Source organism: Balaenoptera physalus (assembly GCF_965194825.1).
Source record: "Balaenoptera physalus genome assembly, chromosome: 2".
Lineage (NCBI taxonomy): Eukaryota > Metazoa > Chordata > Mammalia > Artiodactyla > Balaenopteridae > Balaenoptera > Balaenoptera physalus.
Window position 1 is genome coordinate 75,789,409 of NC_138883.1, and position 21,997 is coordinate 75,811,405.

The 21,997-nt window shown below is 39.1% G+C and overlaps 1 protein-coding gene across 1 annotated transcript in view; it reads right to left on the reverse strand.

Annotated features, from left to right (window-relative positions):
- RPGRIP1 (RPGR interacting protein 1) overlaps positions 1-21,997 on the reverse strand; it is a 227,036-nt gene that overhangs the window by 194,818 nt on the left and 10,221 nt on the right. Inside the window, exon 2 of the mRNA XM_082452363.1 lies at positions 15,898-21,586. The gene's annotated coding sequence lies outside the window, so the exon portion shown is untranslated. The remainder of the gene's footprint in view (positions 1-15,897; positions 21,587-21,997) is intronic.

Genomic DNA, 21,997 nt, shown 5'->3' on the forward strand with positions numbered 1-21,997 from the left:
GTTGTTGTTGCTGAAAACTGGATGTTTGAGATGATAAAGCAATTCTGGATACTAATTTCATCCTCCCCATCCAAGGCTTGTTGTTGTTGGTTTGTTTAGTGACTTGGCTGGATTATTTTAAGGATGTCTATTTCCTCCACAGCATATAGCCTCTGATGTCACACCCTGAAGAGTGCAGGCTTAGGAATATGTATGATCATCTTCGGTGTTTTTAGCAGGGCTCTTTTTGACTGTTTCCCTGATCTCTCTAGTCAGCTGTCTGCCTCTATATCATACCCAGCTCATAGGCTTCACTAATTGGTGGCTGATTGCTTTACTGTTTTTGACAATGCCCTAAGGCATAAATTCTTCCAGTCAATTAAATTCAGGCCTCTTCCTACAGGTGGTTTTGAGGCCAGTCTTTGGGTTTGTTCTGAGGACTCTTTATAGCTGTCTCTTTCCGTGATTCTGGTAAACTAGCTGGCCTACAGTTTACTTTGTTCCTTTCATGGAGCTTCCAGCCACCTCTTAATGGCTTACAATTTAAATCTCCATTGTTTTTGACCCTCAGCCTTGAAATTCCTCACATTATTTTTGATGCTATTGTGAATAGGATCACTTTATTTCTTTTTCACATAATTCATTGTTAGTGTATGGAAATGCTACTTATTTTTGCATGTTAATTTTGCATCCTGGGTTTCCCTGGTGGCGCAGTGGTTAAAAATCCGCCTGTCAATGCAGGGGACACAGGTTCAAGCCCTGGTCTGGGAAGATCCCACATGCTGCAGAGCAACTAAGCCTGTGTGCCACAACTACTGAGCCCGTGTGCCGCAACTATCGAAGCCCGCGCGCCTAGAGCCTGTGCTCCGCAACAAGAGAAGCCACCGCAATGAGAAGCCTGCACACCGCAACAAAGAGCAGCCCCCACTTGCCACAACTAGAGAAAGCCCATGCACAGCAACAAAGACCCAACACAGCCAAAAATAAATAAAAATAAAATAAATTTATAAAAAAAAATTTTGCATCCTGCACCTTTACTGAATTTATTGATTAGATCTAACAGTTTTTTTTTTTTTTTTTTTTGGTGGAGTCCTTAGGATTTTCTATATACAAAATCATGTCATCTGCAAATAGGGACAATTTTACTTCTTGCTTTCTAGTTCTGATACTTTTTATTTCTTTCTCTTGCTTGATTGCTCTGGTTAGGACTTCCAGTACTATGTTGAATAGGAGTGGTGAGAGTGGGCACACCCTTGTCTTGTTCCTGACCTTAGAGGAAAAGTTTTCAACATTTCACCACTGAGTATGATGTTAGCTGTGGACCTGCCATATATTGCCACCATGCTCTTTTTTCAATTAAAGTCAGTTCACTTGGGGAGAGCGCCACAGCTCTTAAGAACCACCCCTGCTACTGAGAAAAATCTCAGCCACTGCTTCAGGACTCGGGTGGAGATAGCAGCCTGCTTTTCTTGGAATGATTCCCCTGCTTTATGAGCAGGCCACAGGGTAGGGCAGTAATCTCTGGTCTTCTTGGCTTGCCTCTCTTGCTGTGGAACTCCACCATAACACTACCCTATGAACACACTGGGTGAGGGTAATTGGGGTCCCAGTATTCTCAGCCTGCCACGCCTCAGGTAGAGCCTCTGCTCAATGAGTGGGAACCAGGTGGAAGAAGGGAGACTTCGATATCTTGGCACATTTGTCTCAAATTTAACCTCTGCAACATGGAATTTGGAGAGATGAGAAATGTTGGTGGCATGTCCCTCCCAGTGAGATATGATACCTATTGGCTGGGATCTGGGGGAAGATGGTACCTGTCTTACTGGCCAAACCTGCTTGGAATGGACTTTCCATCACACTGAGCTGGGGAGTTTAGGGAAAGAGCAGGTCACGGCTCAGTTGCCATGGACTCTTGTTCTTCTTACTGTGATTTGAGTACATTTTCTTGAATAAATGTTTCTTCATTTGCTGTATGTTCTTGTGACAATTTCCAGACCGTGTAAATGTGTGTTTATAATTTTGCCAGTTACATATATTTCACTGGGGAAGAGCTCTGAAGAGATTCTCCTGCCATCATCCCAGAAGTCATCTGATATAACCAGCTCTTAATAAATAAATCATTAAGATATTATTTAAGATTATTTTATTGGTTGATTTATTAATCTATTTATTGTTTATCAATGAATGAATGCATTGTCATGTTTAAGTAGGTTTTACAGACACATGGGTAAAAGCATTAAAAATGTATTACACAAGTGCTCATGGAACATTCTCCAGGATAGATAGTATCTTGGGTCACAAATCAAGCCTTAGTAAATTTAAGAAAATTGAAATCGTATCACGTATCTTTTCCGAGCACAATGTTATAAGACTAGATATCAATTACAGAAAAAAATCTGTAAAAAATACAAACACATGGAGGCTAAACAATACACTACTTAATAACCAAGAGATCACTGAAGAAATCAAAAAATACCTAGCAACAAATGACAATGAAAACACGACGACCCAAAACCTATGGGATGCAGCAAAAGCAGTTCTAAGATGGAAGTTTATAGCAATACAATCCTACATCAAGAAACAAGAAAAATCTCCAATAAACAACCTAACCTTACACCTAAAGCAATTAGAGAAAGAAGGACAAAAAACCCCCAAAGTTAGCAGAAGGAAAGAAATCATAAAGATCAGATCAGAAAGAAATGAAAAAGAAATGAAGGAAACAATAGCAAAGATCAATAAAACTAAAAGCTGGCTCTCTGAGAAGATAAACAAAATTGATAAACCGCTAGCCAGACTCATCAAGAAAAAAACGGAGAAGACTCAAATCAATAGAATTAGAAATGAAAAAGGAGAAGTAACAACGGACACTGCAGAAATACAAAGGATCATGAGAGATTACTACAAGCAACTATATGCCAATAAAATGGACAATCTGGAAGAAATGGACAAATTCTTAGAAGAGCACAACCTTCCGAGACTGAACCAGGAAGAAATAGAAAATATAAACAGACCAATCACAAGCACTGAAATTGAAACTGTGATTAAAAACCTTCCAACAAACAAAAGCCCAGGACCAGATGGTTTCACAGGCAAATTCTATCAAACATTTAGAGAAGAGCTAACACCTATCCTTCTCAAACTCTTCCAAAATATAGCAGAGGGAGGAACACTTCCAAATGCGTTCTACGAGGCACTATCACCCTGATACCAAAACCAGACAAAGATGTCACAAAGAAAGAAAACTACAGGCCAATATCACTGATGAACATGGATGCAAAAATCCTCAACAAAATACTAGCAAACAGAATCCAACAGCACATTAAAAGGATCATACACCATGATCAAGTGGGGTTCATCCCAGGAATGCAAGGATTCTTCAATATACGCAAATCAATCAATGTGATACACCATATTAACAAATTGAAGAATAAAAACCATATGATCATCTCAATAGATGCAGAAAAAGCTTTTGACAAAATTCAACATGCATTTATGATAAAAACCCTCCAGAAAGTAGGCATTGAGGGAACTTACCTCAACATAATAAAGGCCATATATGACAAACCCACAGCCAACATTGTCCTCAATGGTGAAAAACTGAAACCATTTCCACTAAGATCAAGAACAAGACAAGGTTGCCCACACTCACCACTATTATTCAACACACTTTTGGAATTTTTAGCTACAGCAATCAGAGAAGAAAAAGAAATAAAAGGAATCCAAATCCAAAAAGAAGAAGTTAAGCTCTCACTGTTTGCAGATGACATGATATTATACATAGAGAATCCTAAAGATGCTACCAGAAACCTACTAGAGTTAATCAATGAATTTGGTAAAGTAGCAGGTTACAAAATTAATGCACAGAAATCTCTTGCATTCCTATACACTAATGATGAAAAATCTGAAAGAGAAATTAAGGAAACACTCCCATTTACCACTGCAACAAAAAGAATGAAATACCTAGGAATAAACCTACCTAAGGAGACAAAAGACCTGTATGCAGAAAACTATAAGAGGCTGATGAAAGAAATTAAAGATGATACCAACAGATGGAGAGATATACCATGTTCTTGGATTGGAAGAATCAACATTGTGAAAATGACTATACTACCTAAAGCAATCTACAAATTCAATGCAATCCCTATCAAACTACCACTGGCATTTTTCACAGAACTAGAACAAAAAATTTCACAATTTGTATGGAAACATAAAAGACCCCGAATAGCCAAAGCAATCTTGAGAAAGAAAAATGGAGCTGGAGGAATCAGGCTCCCTGACTTCAGATTATACTACAAAGCTACAGTAATCAAGACAGTCTGGTACTGGCACAAAAACAGAAATATAGATCAATGGTACAGGATAGAATGCCCAGAGATAAACCCACACACATATGGTCACCTAATTTACTACAAAGGAGGCAAGAACATACAATGGAGAAAAGACAGCCTCTTCAATAAGTGGTGCTGGGAAAACTGGACAGCTACATGTAAAAGAATGAAATTAGAACACTACCTAACACCATACACAAAAATAAACTCAAAATGGATTAAAGACCTAAATGTAAGGCCAGACACTATAAAACTCTTAGAGGAAAACATAGGCAGAACACTCTATGACATAAATCACAGCAAGATCCTTTTTGACCCACCTCCTAGAGAAATGGAAATATATGAAAACAAAAATAAACAAATGGGACCTAATGAAACTTAAAAGCTTTTGCACAGCAAAGGAAACCATGAACAAGACGAAAAGACAACCCTCAGAATGGGAGAAAATATTTTCAAATGAAGCAACTGACAAAGTATTAATCTCCAAAATTTACAAGCAGCTCAATATCAAAAAACAAACACCCCAATCCAAAAATGGGCAGAAGACCTAAATAGACATTTCTCCAAAGAAGATATACAGATTGCCAACAAACACATGAAAGAATGATCAACATCATTAATCATTAGAGAAATGCAAATCAAAACTACAATGAGGTATCACCTCACACCAGTCAGTATGGCCATCATCAAAAAATCTACAAACAATAAATGCTGGAGAGGGTGTGGAGAAGAGGGAACTCTCTTGCACTGTTGGTGGGAATGTAAATTGATACAGCCACTATGGAGAACAGTATGGAGGTTCCTTAAAAAACTAAAAATAGAACTACCATACGACCCAGCAATCCCACTACTAGGCATATACCCTGAGAAAACCATAATTCAAAAAGAGACGTGTACTACAATGTTCATTGCAACACTATTTACAATCGCCAGGACATGGAAGCAACCTAAGTGTCCATCGACAGATGAATGGATAAAGAAGATGTGGCACATATATACAATGGAATATTATTCAGCCATAAAAAGAAATGAAATTGAGTTATTTGTATTGAGGTGGATGGACCTAGAGTCTGTCATACAGAGTGAAGTCAGAAAGAGAAAAACAAATACCGTATGCTAACACATAAATATGGAATCAAAAAAAAAAAGAAAAAATAGTTATGAAGAACCTAGGGGCAGGACGGGAATAGAGATGCAGACCTACTAGAGAATGGACTTGAGGACATGGGGAGGGGGAAGGGTAAGCTGGGACGAAGTGAGAGAGTGGCATGGACATATATACACTACCAAATATAAAATAGATAGCTAGTGGGAAGCAGCTGCATAGCACAGGGAGATCAGCTCGGTGCTTTGTGACCACCTAGAGGGGTGGGATAAGGAGGGTGGGAGGGAGGGAGACACAAGAGGGAAGAGATATGGGGATATATGATATGTATACGTATAGCTGATTCATTTTGTTATAAAGCAGAAACTAACACACCATTGTAAAGCAATTATACTCCAGTAAAGATGTTAAAAAAAATGTATTACAAGAAAAATAAGTCTGTTTAAGTAGGTTTTACAGGCACATGATTAAAAGCATTAAAAATGTATTATAAGAAAAATAAGTCAGGTTCTGTGTTAGCTATCTAACACTGTGTTAATGAATTACCGTGAACTTAGAAGCTTAAAACAACACACGTTTATTATATCATTTTCTGTGTGTCAGGAATACGAGCATGGCTCACCTGAGTCCTGGGCGTGGCTCATCTGGGTCGTCTGCTTCAGGGTCTCACAAGCTGCAATCAGGTTATCGGCCAGGACTGGAGTCTCATCTGAGGCTCAACTGGGAAAGGATACACTCCCAAGCTAACGTCATTGTTGCAGGATTTGTTCCTTGTGCCTGTGGGTTACCAGCCAGAGGTATCCTCAGTTCCTTGGCATATGACCTCTCTGAATGGCTGTTTACTTCATAAAATCCAGCAAGTGTGAGGTTCAGTAGAGTCTGCTAGCAAGATGGAAATTACAGTCCTATTTAACATAATCACAGAAGTGACATCCATCACTTTTGTTGTATTCTATTGTCTAGAAACAAGTTGCAGATCCTGTCCACACTTGAAGGGGAACGGATTACACATGGGCATGAATGTTAGGAGGCAGAGATGATTTGGGACCATTTTAGAACCTGTCAGTCACTGCCTCCCACTCCAGATTTTCAGTTCCTATCTTTAGGGGGCAGCTCCTGTTACCTATTCCTTGTGAACTCATCCAGATATTCTATGCATCTGTGTGAAGTCACCCCGCCCCCTCCAACAAACAATCAAAAATTATAATGTTGTATTCACAGTGCTCAGCACCCAGATTTTTTCATTTAACAATGTATGCCTTGAAAACTAGTTCATATTGGTACCTACAGATCTGCCTCGTTCTTTTTTATAACTGCATACTCTTCCATTGTTTGGATATCCTATCATTTATTTAACCAATTCCTTCTTTCATGGATATTTAGGTGGTTTCAAATCTTTTGCTATTACAAACAATGCTGGAGGATATATATTCCTGACCAAAAAGTATATGCATTTAATATTTTGAGTTATTGCTAAATGGCCTTCCTGAAGAGTAGAACCAATTTACACACCTATCGGCAATGAATTACAGCACCTATTTTCATTCACAGTTTATGTTCTAGAAATACTGATCTATTTTGTATTTTCCCATGCTTTCTCAAGCCTTTTTTCTTTGCCTCATACTGTACTTTTTCTTTGCTTGTAACATTTTCCTTCTGTTTGCTTTCTTTGAAAACTCCTACACATTCTTCAAGTTCTCTGCTCACATGTTACCCTTCCATGAAACAGCATTTTGCCAAGGATCCTATATGCTTAATGACCTTGTGCATGGCTCTATTAAGGTATGCAATTATCTTTATTTACAATATTATAATTATAATAGATAATTCCTCTCCTCCTCCACTAGAGGGCAGGGACAATTCCATTTCCGCACCCCCCCCCCCCCCCGGTACACAGCACCACCCCTAGCTTACAATAACCACCCAAGTATTCGTTGAGTTAATTAAGATGAACGTGAATCCACAATGTATCCCAGATCCTTTCCCAGGGATTATTGCATCGATGACACTAAATCAGCTTCCTATAAGTTATACAATTTGGGGGTTAAAAATATCTCTGGGCCAACCCCTCCTTTCAATAACAATGCAATAACCTCCTCCAATAACTACAGGAACTTGTAAAGAACCAGAAAACACCAGCAACTGGCAAATAAGCTCAGGTCACTGGCTTTTTCCTCTAAAATCAACCGTGGAGAAAATGTAAAGCAAGAGGGAAGCATAGAATCCAGGAATGAACCACCATAATCACTACCTCTGTGAGAAACCCTTAGGGAGACTAAAAAGTCTGTCTTGAATTAGAGTGTGTGGGAAGGGGGGAAGAAGGTGGGTATCGAGGAGAGAAAGAGAGACTGGGGGCTACACTATGGTGGAGGGTAGCAGTGAGAAGGTAGGTGAAGAAAAGCTTCTTAAAGTTCTGCTCTTTCCTTCTGCAGAGTTGCTTTGAGACAGACAGTCACTGCCTGCCCCTTCATGGTAAAACTAGTGGCAGCATCCTAGACCACTGGGGATGGTACCCATAGGGGTTGTTTCCATGCATGGCATGTCATGATTTTATCTGCTGTGTTCTCTTATCCACCCTACCAATGCTGCACACCAGTTTACCTCCAAATTCCCTGCCCATATTCCTTCAAATTCTTTATTTTTCTGCTTAAATCAGTGGTTAGTTTCTGTTTTTTGTAACTATTAACCCTGACCATCAATGGAAACAAGCCTGGAAGAAGGGAAAGCGTTAGAGGTTATTATAATAAACCAGATGAGAGGCAATGATGGTGTGGGCAAGAATGTTGGCGGTATAAGAGGTTATTGGATTGGAGATATATTTTGGACATTAAGTAGACAAGACTTTCTAAAGGATTGGATGAGGAAGGGGAGGAAAATAAAGTAATCAAGGATGACTCTGAGGTTTTTGTCCAGCAGAACTGTGTGAATGGCAGTGCCATTAATTGAAATGGGAAAGATTGAAGGAAGAAGAGAAGATTTTTTTTAAAGGTAGGAATTAGAAGTCCTGTTTTGGTCATGTTATACTTGAGATCCCTATTAGGCATCCAAGTGGAGATAATATATGAGTCTAGGGTTCAGGACCGAGTCATGTCTGGAGATATAAACTGATGGGATCAGCAGCATATAGAGAGTATTTAAAGGCATGGGACTGAATGAGATCATTAGGGAAACAGAGTATATAAAGAAGAGGACCAAGAAATGAAGCCTGAGGCAACTGATCTTTAGAGATTGGGAAGAGAAGGAAGATCCAGTAAAGGAAATTAAGAAGCAGCAGCCAGTGAAGTACAAAGAAACCAGGAGAATGTGGAGTCTCTGATGTCAGATGAAAGCATTGTTTCAAAACTAAGGAGGGGTTAGTATGTCCCATGTTGCTGAGAGTTCAATAAGATGAGAACAGAAAATTTAATAAGAAATGTGAAAATATGGAAGTAATGGTGAACTCGGCAAAAGCATTTTCAGTACAGTGGTGCAGAGGAAAGCCTAGGATTTACTTCTTCTTTCCCTCCTCCAATTTTCTACTTCTATTTGCCTGGAACATAGATAAAGTGTCCGGAGTACAGTAGCCATATTGGGTCATGAGGTAACCTTGAGGCTGGAAGTTTTACGCTAAGGATGGCAGAGCAGGAAGACAGAGGAGCTTGGGTCCCTAGGGACAATATGAACCCATAATATCTACCTCTGAGCTTCCTTTATATAAAAGAAAACAAACCCTGCCTTATATATGCTACTCTATTCTGGATTTTGTGTTATATGTGACTAAACGTAATTCACACTGACATTGACATAGGAGAGCAGAGAAAATAGGCAGTGTCATGGTAGAATCAAATTTTTTTTTCTCCAAAGATGGGAGATACTGTAACATATTTGTAGGCTATAGAGGAAGAAATTGATGGCGCAGAAGAGAGAGGGTATAACTAGAAGAGCAGAGCCCGTGAGTAAGGAAAAGGGATTGGAGTCTTGTACACAAATGAGGGGATTGGCCTTAAATGGTAGTGAGAATAGTTCATCCGTTGTAACAGGAAAGAAGGCAGACAGGTATAGGCCCAGATAGTTCGGTAGCTTGGTGAAGAAGATGAAGTAGTTTTTAGTTAGATTTTCCTATTTTCTCAGTAAAATATGAAGTGAGTCATAAACTTAATTCTAATTCATCTCTAAAATGTGGATAATAGTGTTTGCTTCCAAGGGTTAATGCACGTGCAGGTAGGTCACGTACAGTATATAGGCCATGGCTAGGTTTGCTGTACTGAAATCTCTAGTAGGCCTAAGTGCCAGCAAGAGATGAAACTTGCAAGTAGCTAAGTTACATAAAATGCTTCATATGGGTTTCTTAGTTAGATTATATTTCTATGGCACAGAAAGGATCTATGAACCTGGAACTCAGGTGTTAGCTGGAATGATGAGGCCTGACAGAACTCCTCTCCCAAGATGGAAGAATGCTGTTCTTTTTTTTTTTTTTAATAAATTTATTTATTTATTTAGGGCTGTGTTGGGTTTTCGTTTCTGCGCGAGGGCTTTCTCCAAGTGTGGCGAGCGGGGGCCACTCTTCATCGCAGTCCGCGGGCCTCTCACTGTCGCGGCCTCTCTTGTTGCGGAGCACAGGCTCCAGACGCGCAGGCTCAGTAATTGTGGCTCACAGGCTTAGTCGCTCCGCGGCATGTGGGATCTTCCCAGACCAGGGCTCGAACCCGTGTCCCCTGCATTGGCAGGCAGATTCTCAACCACTGCGCCACCAGGGAAGCCCAAGAATGCTGTTCTTGGTTCTTACTGCAGAGGTAAGGCCCTTACTGCTACACTGAACTCTGGGTGCAGCCCCATGAGGAACAAGGGAAGGTCTGGGAAGCTGCTTCCGCTTTTTCCTCACTCTCAAAGTCCTCATCCTCTCATTTTCAAAGTTCTTGAACTTTAGCCAGCCCTTGTAGTCTGTCGTAGCCTAAGTGGTCACTTTGGAATTTGTATTATCATCTGAGTTGACATAGTTTTTTGGAGAAAATTAGTGGTTAAAATAGTGCATTAAATTAGTTGTGACTTTTATCAGTCCTTCCTTTCGGTTCTTATACAATTCCCTCATGCTTACAGGTCATATAGAAAAATTTCACACCCAATGTAAGAATTTTTATGATGATGTCTATGGTATGGCTCTCTAGCTGACTCAAAACTTGCAGTTAATTGGGAATTCTCTGCCTCACGTGGAAGACCATTCCTAACTAATACTAGATGGAAATCTGCCTCCAGATTAGTTTTGCTTACTGGTATCTAGTCTGCTCTCTGGAGTCACACAGGTCTTTATATATGGAGATCACTTTCATTTCCCCAAATTTTCTCTTCAAGCTAAACAACCACTAGACCAGTGTTTTCCAATGTGTAGTTAGTGGATATTTTGCTTCAGAATTGACTTAACAGCTGTTTTTTTAAAAAAATAAAAATTCCTGAGTCCCATACCCTAAAAAATGAATCAGCATTTAAATTTGTACTTTTAATTAACTTGCCAAGTAATTCCCATGCACCCTAATGTTTTAGGACCATCTCACCAAACTCCATGAGTCAAGGGACCATGCCACTCTTGTCCACCACTGTATTCCCCACACCTGGCATAATACCTGGAATGTAGTGCTCAATAATTATTGAATGAATGAATGAATAAATTATGGCAATCACTCTTGATTATTGCTTCAGAAACCAGAGAACACTTTACCTTAGGGCAATGGTTCTCAAAATTTTTGGTTTCAGGATCCCAAACAGCTTGCCTTAGAAAATTCCAGAAAACACAAGACTATACAAACACATTTTCTATGATCTAGAGTGATGATGTCATCACACCTCCTGTAGCCTCTGGAAATTTCCTCTGTATACTCATAAAAACATGAGAATGAAAAAGGAAGAAAATAAATCTTAGTGTTATTTTGAGAATAGTTTTGACCTCCTGGACTTCCTGAAAGGACTGTCCTTTGTGAACCACAGCTGGAGGGGATGTTTTGGCCATAGAGGCAGTGTAACAGTGGTTAGGTGCATGAACTCCAGAGCAGGGACTCCTGGATGTGAATTGGCTCTTTACTGACTAACTGTGTGACCTTAACTTTCCTGTGCTTTATTTTCCTTAACTGTAAAACAAGGATAATAATGCCTGCTTTTTAGGGATGTTGTGAGGATTAAGTGAGTTAAAACACTAAAAGTGCTTAAGACAGGGTCAAGCACAGAGTAAGCGTGACAAAGGCACATGTAAATATTATCATTAGAAATAAAGGTATTGGGGGCTTCCCTGGTGGTGCAGTGGTTAAGAATCCGCCTGCCAATGCAGGCGACATGGGTCTGATCCCTGGTCAGGGAAGATCCCACATGCCATGGAGCAACTAAGCCCGTGCACCACAACTACTGAGCCTGTGCTCTAGAGCCCATGAGCCACAACTACTGAGCCCACGTGCCACAACTACTGAAGCCCGTGCGCCTAGGGCCCGTGCTCCACAAGAGAAGCCACCACAATGAGAAGCACGTGTATTACAATGAAAAGCAGCCCCTGCTCTCTGCAACTAGAGAAAGCCTGTGCACAGCAACGAAGACCCAACACAGCCAAAAATAAATAAACTTAAAAAAAAGAAAGAAAATAATAATGATAATTATTATTATTATAAATGCTACATGACTGCTCATAACTGCTATTTTCTCAGGCCCCTTCTGAAGGCTTTTTCATGAACACAAACCACACTTGCAACCCATATGTCTTGCAACCCAGTTGGCAGCTGTAGTCAGAGGTCACAGATTTGGTCAATAGTTTTCTAATTTCTTCCCTGAGTTCCTTTTTAATTCCCTGGCACTGTTTGTTACAATCTATTGCAAAAGGAACTTCTAGTCTGTACCTCTTAATACGATTCTGTTGCATCCTTATTCTCTTTTCTTTGCTTGCCTTTCTCTTTTTGAAAGGTATTTCTCCCCTGCAATAACAACATCTTTGACTCAGTTAGCTATAAAAGAGATTTTTTCCTTTCTAAGCACATGCTTACTTGTCTCTCTGAATGTTCTTTTCCACCATAATTTTAGTAGTTTCCAGATTCTTTGGTGTTATTTACCTTTAAAACTCTATCAATTTTTCCCCAACTAAAGGTTTAATTTAACAAGTAAAACGAGTTTTGGGCTCAATATAAGGAAAACTTTTTTTTCCCGCTTCAAGTTGATATAACTTTCATTTTTCAGTTTGATTGGGAAATGGCATATTTATTTTATTTTATTTTTTTTAATTGAGGTAAGTTTCATGTGTACAACATTATAATTTGACTTCTGAATACACAACAGTGTGCCTTCCACCAAAAGTCTAGTTTCTATCCATCACCGTACAGTTGACCCCATTTACTTATTTCACCCTCCCTCTCAACCCCCTTCCCAACTAGTAACCACCAATCTGTTCTCTGTGTCTATGTGGGGTTTTTTGTTTGTTTGTTTGTTTGGGTTTGTTTGGCCATGCCATGTGGCATGTGGGATCTTAGTTCCTGGACCAGGGATTGAACCCGCACCGCTTGCAGTGGAAGGGTGGAGTCTTAACCACTAGACCACCAGGGAAGTCCCCTTGTTTTGTTTTGTTTGTTCACTTATTTATTTATTTTATATATTCCACATGAGTGAAATCATACGATAGTTGTCTTTCTCCGTCTGACTTATTTCACTTAGCATAATACCCTCAAGGTCCATCCATGTTGTCGCAGATGGCAAGATTTCATCTTTTTATGGCTGAATGGTATATATATATATACCACATCTTTATCCATTCATCCATCGATAAGAACATAGGTTGTGGGCTTCCCCGGTGGCGCAGTGGTTAAGAATCTGCCTGTCAATGCAGGGGACACGGGTTCGAGCCCTGGTCCGGGAAGATCCCACGTGCCGCAGAGCAACTAAGCCCGTGCGCCACAACTACTGAGCCTGCGCTCTAGAGCCCACGAGCCACAACTACTGAAGCCCACACGCCTGGAGTCCATGCTCCGCAACAAGAGAAGCCACCGCAATGAGAAGCCCGCGCACCACAATGAAGAGTAGCCCCTGCTCGCCGCAACTAGAGAAAAGCGCACACACAGCAACGAAGACCCAACGCAGCCAAAAATAAATAAATAAATTTATAAAAAAAAAAAGAACATAGGTTGTTTCCATATCTTGGCTATTGTAAATAATGCTGCAATGAACATAGAGGTGCATATATCTTTTCAAATTAGTGTTTTTGTTTTCTTTGAATACCCAGAAGTGGAATACCTGAATCGTATAGCAGATCTATTCTTAATTTTTTGAGGAATCTCTATACTATTTTCCACAGTGGCTGCACCAATTTACATTCCCACCAACAGTGTATGGGGGTTCCCTTTGCTCCACATCCTCTCCAACACTTGTTATTTCTTGCCTTTTTGATAATAGCCATTCTAACAGGTGTGAGGTGATACCTCATTGTGGTTTTGATTTGTATTTCCCTAATAATTAGTGATGTTGAACTTATTTTCATTTGCCTGTTGGCCATCTATGTCTTCTTTGGAAAATGTCTATTCATAGCCTCTGCCCATTTTTCAATCAGGTTTTTTTGTTTTTGTTGAGTTTCATGTGTTCGTTATATATTTTGAATATTAACCCATTATCAGATATATGATTTGCAAACATCTTCTCCCATTCAGTAGGCTGTCTTTGTTTTGTTGATGGTTTTCTTTGCTAGGCAGATGTTTTTAGCTTGATGTTGTCCCATTTGTTTATTCTATTATTATTATTTTTTGGCCGCGCCATGCTGCTTGTGGGATCTTAGTTCCCTGACAAGGGATCGAAACCGGGCCCTCGGCAGTGAAAGCACGGAGTGCTAACCACTGGACCACCAGGGAATTCCTACCCATTTGTTTATTTTTGAGTTTGTTTCTCTTGCCTAAGAAAACATATCCAAAAAGATATTACTAAGACCAATGTTAAACAGCGTATTGCCTATGTTTTCTTCTAGAAGTTTTATGATTTCAGGTCTTACATTCAAGTTGTTAATCCGTTTTGAGTTAATTTTTGTGTATGGTGTAAGATGGTGGTCTAGTTTCATTCTTTTTCATGTGACTGTGCAGTTTTCCCAACACCATTTACTGAAGAGACTTTCTGTTCCCCCATTAATGGTATGTTCTTGACTCCTTTGTCATAAATTAGTTGTTCATATATGTTTGGGGGTTTTTCTGGGCTCTCAGTTCTGTTCCATTGATCTGTATGTCTGGTTTTCTGCCAATACCATGCTGGGTTTTTTTGTTTGTTTTTTTTTAAAATAAATTTATTTATTTATTTATTTTTGGCTGCATTGGGTCTTCGTTGCTGAGTGTGGGCTTCCTCTAGTTGCGGCCAGCAGCAGCTGCTCTTTGTTGCAGTGCACAGGCGTCTCATTGCAGTGGCTTCTCTTGTTGCAGAGCACAGGCTCTAGGCATACGGGTTTCAGTAGTTGTGGCATGCGGGCTCAGTAGTTGTGGCGCACAGGCTTAGTTGCTCTGTGGCATGTGGGATCTTCCCAGACCAGGGCTTGAACCCGTGTCCCCTGCATTGGCAGGCAGATTCTTAACCACTGTGCCACCAGGGAGGTCCCTACCATGCTGTTTTGATTACTCTAGCTTTGTAGTATAATTTGAAATCAGGGAATGTGATACCTCCAGCCTTGTTCTTTTTTCTCACAATTGCCTTTTCTGTTTGAGGGTGTTTTTTTTGGTGGTTCCATATAAATTTTAGAATTTTTTGTTCTATTTCTGTGAAAAATGTCATTGGGATTTCGAAAGGGATTGCATTGAATCTGTAGATTGCTTTAGGTAATATGAACATTTAAAAATGGTTCTTCAATTCATAAGCACAAAATATGGTTCCATTTCTTTGTGTTTTTTTCAATTTCTTTCAACAATGTCTTATAGTTTTCAGTGTACAGGGTTTTCATATCCTTGGTTAAATTTATTCCTATGAATATGGATAACCAACAAGGACCTACTGTATAGCAAAATAAAATAAAATAAAAATTAAAAAAAATTATTCCTATGTATATCGTTCTTTTTCTTGCAATTGTAAATGTGACTGTTTTCTTAATTTCTCTTTCTGATAGTCCATTGTTAGCATATAGAAATGGAACTGATTTTTGTATACTGATTTTGTACCATGCAACTTTATTGTATTCATTTATTATTTCTAATAGTTTTTTAGTGGAATCTTTAGGGTTTTCTATATATAAAATCATGTCATCTGCAAATAGTGACAGTTTTATTTCTTCCTTTCCAATTTGGATGCTTTTTATTTCTCTTTCTTGTATAAATGTTCTGGCTAGGATTCCCAATGCTATGTTGAATAAAAATGATGAGAGTGGGGACTTCCCTGGTGGCTCAGTGGTTGGGAGTCCGCCTGCCAATGCAGGGGACACAGGTTCGAGCCCTGGTCTGGGAAGATCCCACATGCCGTGGAGCAACTAAGCCTGTGCACCACAACTACTGCGCCTGCATTCTACAGCCCACGAGCCACAACTACCGAGCCCACGTGTGCCACAACTACTGAAGCCTGCGTGCCTAGAGCCCGTGCTCCACAACAAGAGAAGCCACTGCAATGAGAAGCCCACGCACTGCAATGAAGAGTAGCCCCCACTCGCCGCAACTGGAGAAAGCCTGGGCACAGCAACGAAGACCCAAAGCAGCCAAAAATAAATAAATAAATTTAATTTTTAAAAAAATGATGAGAGTGGGTATCCTTGTCTTGTTCCTGATCTTAGAGAGAGCTTTCAGTTTTTCACCATTGAGTATGGTATTAGCTGTGGGCTTGTCATAAATGGCCTTTATTTTGTTGAGGTATGTTCCCTCTGTACCCAATTTATTGAGAGTTTTTATCGTAAATGGACATTGAATCTTGTCAAATGCTTTTTCTACATCTATTGAGATGATCATATGATTTTTATCCTTCATTTTATTAATGTGGTGTATCACGTTGATTGACTTGCAAATGTTGAACCATCCTTGCATACCTGGAATATATCTCACTTGATCATGGTGCATGGTCATTTAAATGTATTATTGTATTTGGTTTGCTAATATTTTGTTGAGAATTTTTGCATCTATATTCATCAGTGATATTGGCCTGTAATTTTCTTTTTTGTGTTGCCCTTATCTGGTTTTGGTATCAGCATAATGGCCTTGTAAAATGAGTTAGGAAGCATTGCCTCCTCTTCGATTTTTTGGAATAGTTTGAGGATTGGTATTAAATCTCCTTTGAATGTTTGGTAGAATTCACCAGAGAAGCCACCTTGTCCTAGACTTTTGTTTTTTGGGAGGTTTTTTATTACTGTTTCAATCTCCTTGCTAGAGATCAGTCTATTCAGATTTTCTATTTTTTCATGATTCAGTCTTGGTTGTATGATTCAAAGGATTTATTTTTTAGGTTGTCTAATTTGTTGTTGTATAGCTGTTCATAGTATTCTCTTATAATCTTTTGTATTTCTGTGGTTTCTGTTGTAATTTCTCTTTCATTTCTGATTTTGTCTGAGCCTTCTCTATTTTTTATATTTTCAAAGAGCAAGCTCTTAGTTTCATTGATCTTTTCTGGTATCTTTTTAGTCTCTATTTCATTTAATTGTGCTCTGATTTTTATTATTTGCTTCTTTGGGCTTCATTTGTTCTTTTCTAGCTCCTTTAGGTGTAAGATTAGATTGTTTGAGATTTTTCATGTTTCTTGAGGTAGGCTTGTATTGCCACACACTTTTCTTTCAGTACTGCTTTTGCTGCATCCCATAGATTTTGGTATGTCATATTTTAATTTGTCTTTGTGTATTTTTTAAATTTCTCCTTTGATTTCTTCATTGACCCAATAGTTTTTCAGTAGCATGTTGTTCAGTCTCCAAATATTTGTGATTTTTCCAGCTTTCTTCTTGTAACTGATTTCTAGTTTCATACTGTTGTGTAGGGAAAAGACGTTTGATGTGATTTCAGTCTTCTTAAATTTACTGAGAGTTGTTTTGTATCCCAGCATCTAGTCTATCCTTGAGAATGTTCTATGTGCACTTGAGAAGAATGTGTATTCTACTGCTTTTGAATGGGGTCTTCTGTATAAATCTATTAAGTCCATATGATTTCAGATTGATATTTTCTTGTTGGATTTCTGTCTGGATAATCTATCCATTGATGTAGTGGGATGTTAAAGTCCCCAACTATTATTGTGCTACTGTCAATTTCTCCTTATAGGTCTATTAATAACTGCTTCACATATTTTGGTGCTTCTATGTTAGGTTCATATATATTAATAAATGTTATATCTTCTTGATGGATTGTCCCCTTTGTCATTATATAATGTCCATCTTTATCTCTTGTTACCTTTTTTTCTTGAAGTCTATTTTGCCTGATATGAGTATTAATTATACCCACCTTCTTTTGGCTGCCATTTGCTTGGAGTATCATCTTCCATCCCTTCACTTTGAGCCTGTTTGTCTTTAGAGCTGAGCTGAGTCTCCTGGAGGCAGCATATAGTTGGGTCTTGTTTTTTAATCCATCCAGCCACTCTTTGTCCTATAATTAGTGAATTCAATCCATTTGCATTTAAGGTGAGTATTGACAGATGAGGACTTAGTCCTGCCATTTTATCTTTTGTTTTCTGGTTCCTCTTTATCTCCATTGTTTCTTTTTCCTTGTGTTTCTGTCTGTCATTTTGGTTTGGTGGTTTTTCATGATGTTTTTCTGTTTCCTCTTTTTCATGTTTCATGTCTCTGCCAAATTTTTTTTTTGTGGTTACCATGAGATTTGTATAAAACATCTCACAGATAAAATAGTCCTCTTTAGGACTATAGTTTCTCTTTCTGCTTATAGCATCTTGTCTTCATTTGCCTATACAGATTTTGTCCTTTTCCTCTTCCATGTTTTTATTGTCACAAATTGTCCGTTTTTATGTTGTGAGTTCATCATCAAATTGAAGTAGCTATAGTTACTTTCAATACTTTTTCCCCTTTAATCTTTATGCTATAATTGTTTAACAATCTATAATCTATTCTGATATAGAGTTCTAATTTTCTGATTCTATTTGTCACCTTACTCAGTTTTGTGTACTTTTGCCTTCTTGTTTCAGGTATAAGAGCTCCTTTCAACATTTCTTGTAAATAGGTCTAGTGGTAATGAAATCCCTCAGCTTTTGTTTGTCTGGGAAAGACTTCATTTCTCCTTCATATCTGAATGATAACTTCTCTGGATAGAGTATTCTTGGCTGACAGTTTTTATCTTTCTGTATCTTGAGTATGTCATTTTGCTCTCTTCTGGCCTGTAGAGTTTTTGTTGAGAAATATGCTGATAGCCTATTGGGGTACCTTTCTAGGTTACTGTCTTTTTTCCTCTCAATGACTTTAAAATTCTTTCTTTGTCACTGACTTTTGACAGTTTTAGTATAATGTGCTTTGGAAAAGGTCTTTTTTCATTGATATAATTAGGTGTTGTATTAGCTTCATGAACGTATATATCCAGTTCCTTCCCCAGATTTGGAAAATTCTCAGCTATTATTCCTTTAAATAAGATTTTTGCTCCCTTCTTCCCCCCTTTTCCTTCTGGTGTACCCATTATCCTTATGTTGCTTTTCCTAAGGTAGTTAGATAGTTCTCATAGAATTTCTTCATTAAAAAACAAAACAAAACACAAAACTTAGTTCTACCTCCTCTTCTACATGAATCATTTCTAGATTTCTGTCTTTGAGCTTGTGAATTTTCTCTTCCATATGGTCTTCTCTATTTCCAGTGCTTTCTAATGCATTCTTCATCTCATATTGAGTTCTTCAGCTCCAGATTTCCTACTTAGTTCTTTTTTAGAGTTTCAGTCTCTTTGGTAAAATATTCCTTCTGTTCATTGATTATATTTTATTTTATTTATTTGTTTTCTTGGCCACACCACCCGGCATGTGGGATCTTAGTTCTGTGACCAGGGATCGAACCCATGTCCCCTGCATTGGAAGGTGGAGTCTTAACCATTGGACCACCAGGGAAGTCCCTGTTCACTGATTTTATTCCTGAGCTCATTGATTGAGCTACCTTTTTGTGTTTTCTTGCTGAATTTCTTCATGACAGCTATTTTTGAATTCTCTAACAGTTAGATTAAAATCTTCTGTGACTTTAAGTTTGATTTCTGTAGACTTGTCATTTTCTTTTTTTTTTTTTTGATACTGTGTTAGCATGTTTTCTTTTATGGTGCTTGATGAATTGGTCCTCTGCCAGCGTATCTGAAGTAGCGAACACCTTTCTTCTTTAGGTAGTTTTGTTTACTTTGATTTTAACAATTTAACAGATTGGTCACTAGAAGGCCTTTCTTTTGTTTTTCAGTAGGTGGCGCTATAGCACAAGTTTTTGGTTTCTCTTACCTGAGCTGTTCTGTCTATATTTGAGAATTGGCACTTTCCATCTTCCACTGCCTCTGCCAGAGGTGTCACTGGTGCCCTTGTCATAGCTGCTTGTGCCTCTGGCGTTGCTGGCGTCGCCACCAGGGACACTGGGATGGCGGGTACCTTTGCCTTGTCCAGGGTTGACTGGGTTGCAGGCATTGCCACCACAGTGAGGGGAGAGGATTGGTGGGGGATCCAGGGTCATGGGCACCTCCGCCATGTCTGGGGTTGTTTGGTTTGCAGGTGTCGCTGCAGTGGGCGAGGGCGGGGGAGCGGGGGGAGAGTTGTGGGCGTCACCACGGTTGGAGGGACTGAGTCTTGGCCTCACCGGTGCTGCTGCCCAGTTTCCTGTGTCCATAGGCACTGGTGCAGCCAGGAGGCTGAAGTTGTGTCTGCTGTCTCTCCTCCTGCCATAGGGTTCTCTGGGGCTCCAGGTTCAGCAGCTGTGGCCAGGGGGCTGGGATCAGGGGCACTGCGTCCGCTGTTCCCCCAGCTTCTACCTCCTCCATGTGTTCCAATGCACCCACCTTCACATGCACAGATGTGTGGATCTCTAGCATTTTGCTGTGTTGGGTAGGGAAATTTTCTTGAGTTAGGGATGTTTTACTAGTTGTAAATTGAAGGGGTGAGAAAAAGGGAGCTTCTCACACTACCACGATGCTCATGTATCCTCCAGGAAAACTTTAAAATAATATTTAAAACCCAGATTGTGGAGGTAATATATATACATATTCACTGGAAGAATTTTGAAAATGTATTTTTTAAAAGTAAATAAAATTCACCTATAATCACCCCCTGAAATATAACTATTAATATGTTGGCATATATACTTCCAGTAGGTTTTTGTTCTATGCAATATGTGTGTTTTTACAATAAAATTGGTTTCGTTCAAATATACTGGTTTGGATGCACCCCAATGCAGCATTATTCACAGTTGCCAAGAGGTGGAAGCAATCTAAGTGTCTATCAACAGATGAACAAATAAGAAGAAATGGTATAAATATTCAGTGGAATACTACTCAGCCTTAAAAAAAGAATGAAATTTTGCATTTGCAGCAACATGAATGGACTTGGAGGGCATTATATGATGAACGCTCCTCTCTTTCATTAAATATTATTCTACAGCATGTTTTAAAACGGAGTCAAGTAATCAAGGATTATTGTAGAAAAGTTAGAACATTAGTCCTAAATGACAACCATGGATGACCATAGTAGTTTGATATTTATCCTTCTACACTTTTTTTTCCTATGCATATACTTCTAGAAAAACAAAACCAACTATACCTACTGTTTTGTAATGCACTTTTTGTATCGTGGTAAAATTCACATAATATAAATTTCACCATTTTAACTATTTTAAAATACACAATTTGGTGGCATTTAGTACATTTACAGTGTTGTGCAATCATTACCACTATCTAGTTCCAGAACACTTTTAGCATCACAAGAGGAAACCTCATAGCCATTAAGCAGTCATGCCCCATTCTCTCCTTCTCCCAGCCCCTGGCAACCACTAAAATGCTTTTTGTTTCTATGGATTTGCCTATTCTGGATATTTCAAAACTTTTTTTTTTAAAATAAATTTATTTATTTATTTATTTATTTTTGGCTGTGTTGGGTCTTCGTTTCTGTGTGAGGGCTTTCTCCAGTTGCGGGGAGCAGGGGCCACTCTTCATCACGGCGCGCGGGCCTCTCACTGTCGTGGCCTCTCTTGTTGCGGAGCACAGGCTCCAGACGCGCAGGCTCAGTAGTTGTGGCTCACGGGCTTAGTTGCTCCGCAGCGTGTGGGATCCTCCCAGACCAGGGCTCGAACCCATGTCCCCTGCACTGGCAGGCCGACTCTCAACCACTGTGCCATCAGGGAAGCCCTATTCTGGATATTTCAGATAAATGGAATCACACAATATGTGACCTTTTGTGTCTGGCTTCTTTCACTTAGCATAGTTGGTAGGTTCATCCATGTTGTACATAGTGGAATAAGAAGTGTTCCATTATATGGATATATACCACATTTTGTTTATCCATTTATCAGGTGATGGACATTTGAGTTGTTTCCATCTTTTCGCTATGAAAATTTATGTGTAACTTTTTGTTTAAACACCTATTTAGTATATACCTAGGAGCGGAACTGCTGACTCATATGGCAATTCTATGTTTCACCTATTGAGGAATTGCCAAGTTGTTTTCCACAGCAGCATTTACGTTCCTACCAGCAATACATGAGAGTTCCAGT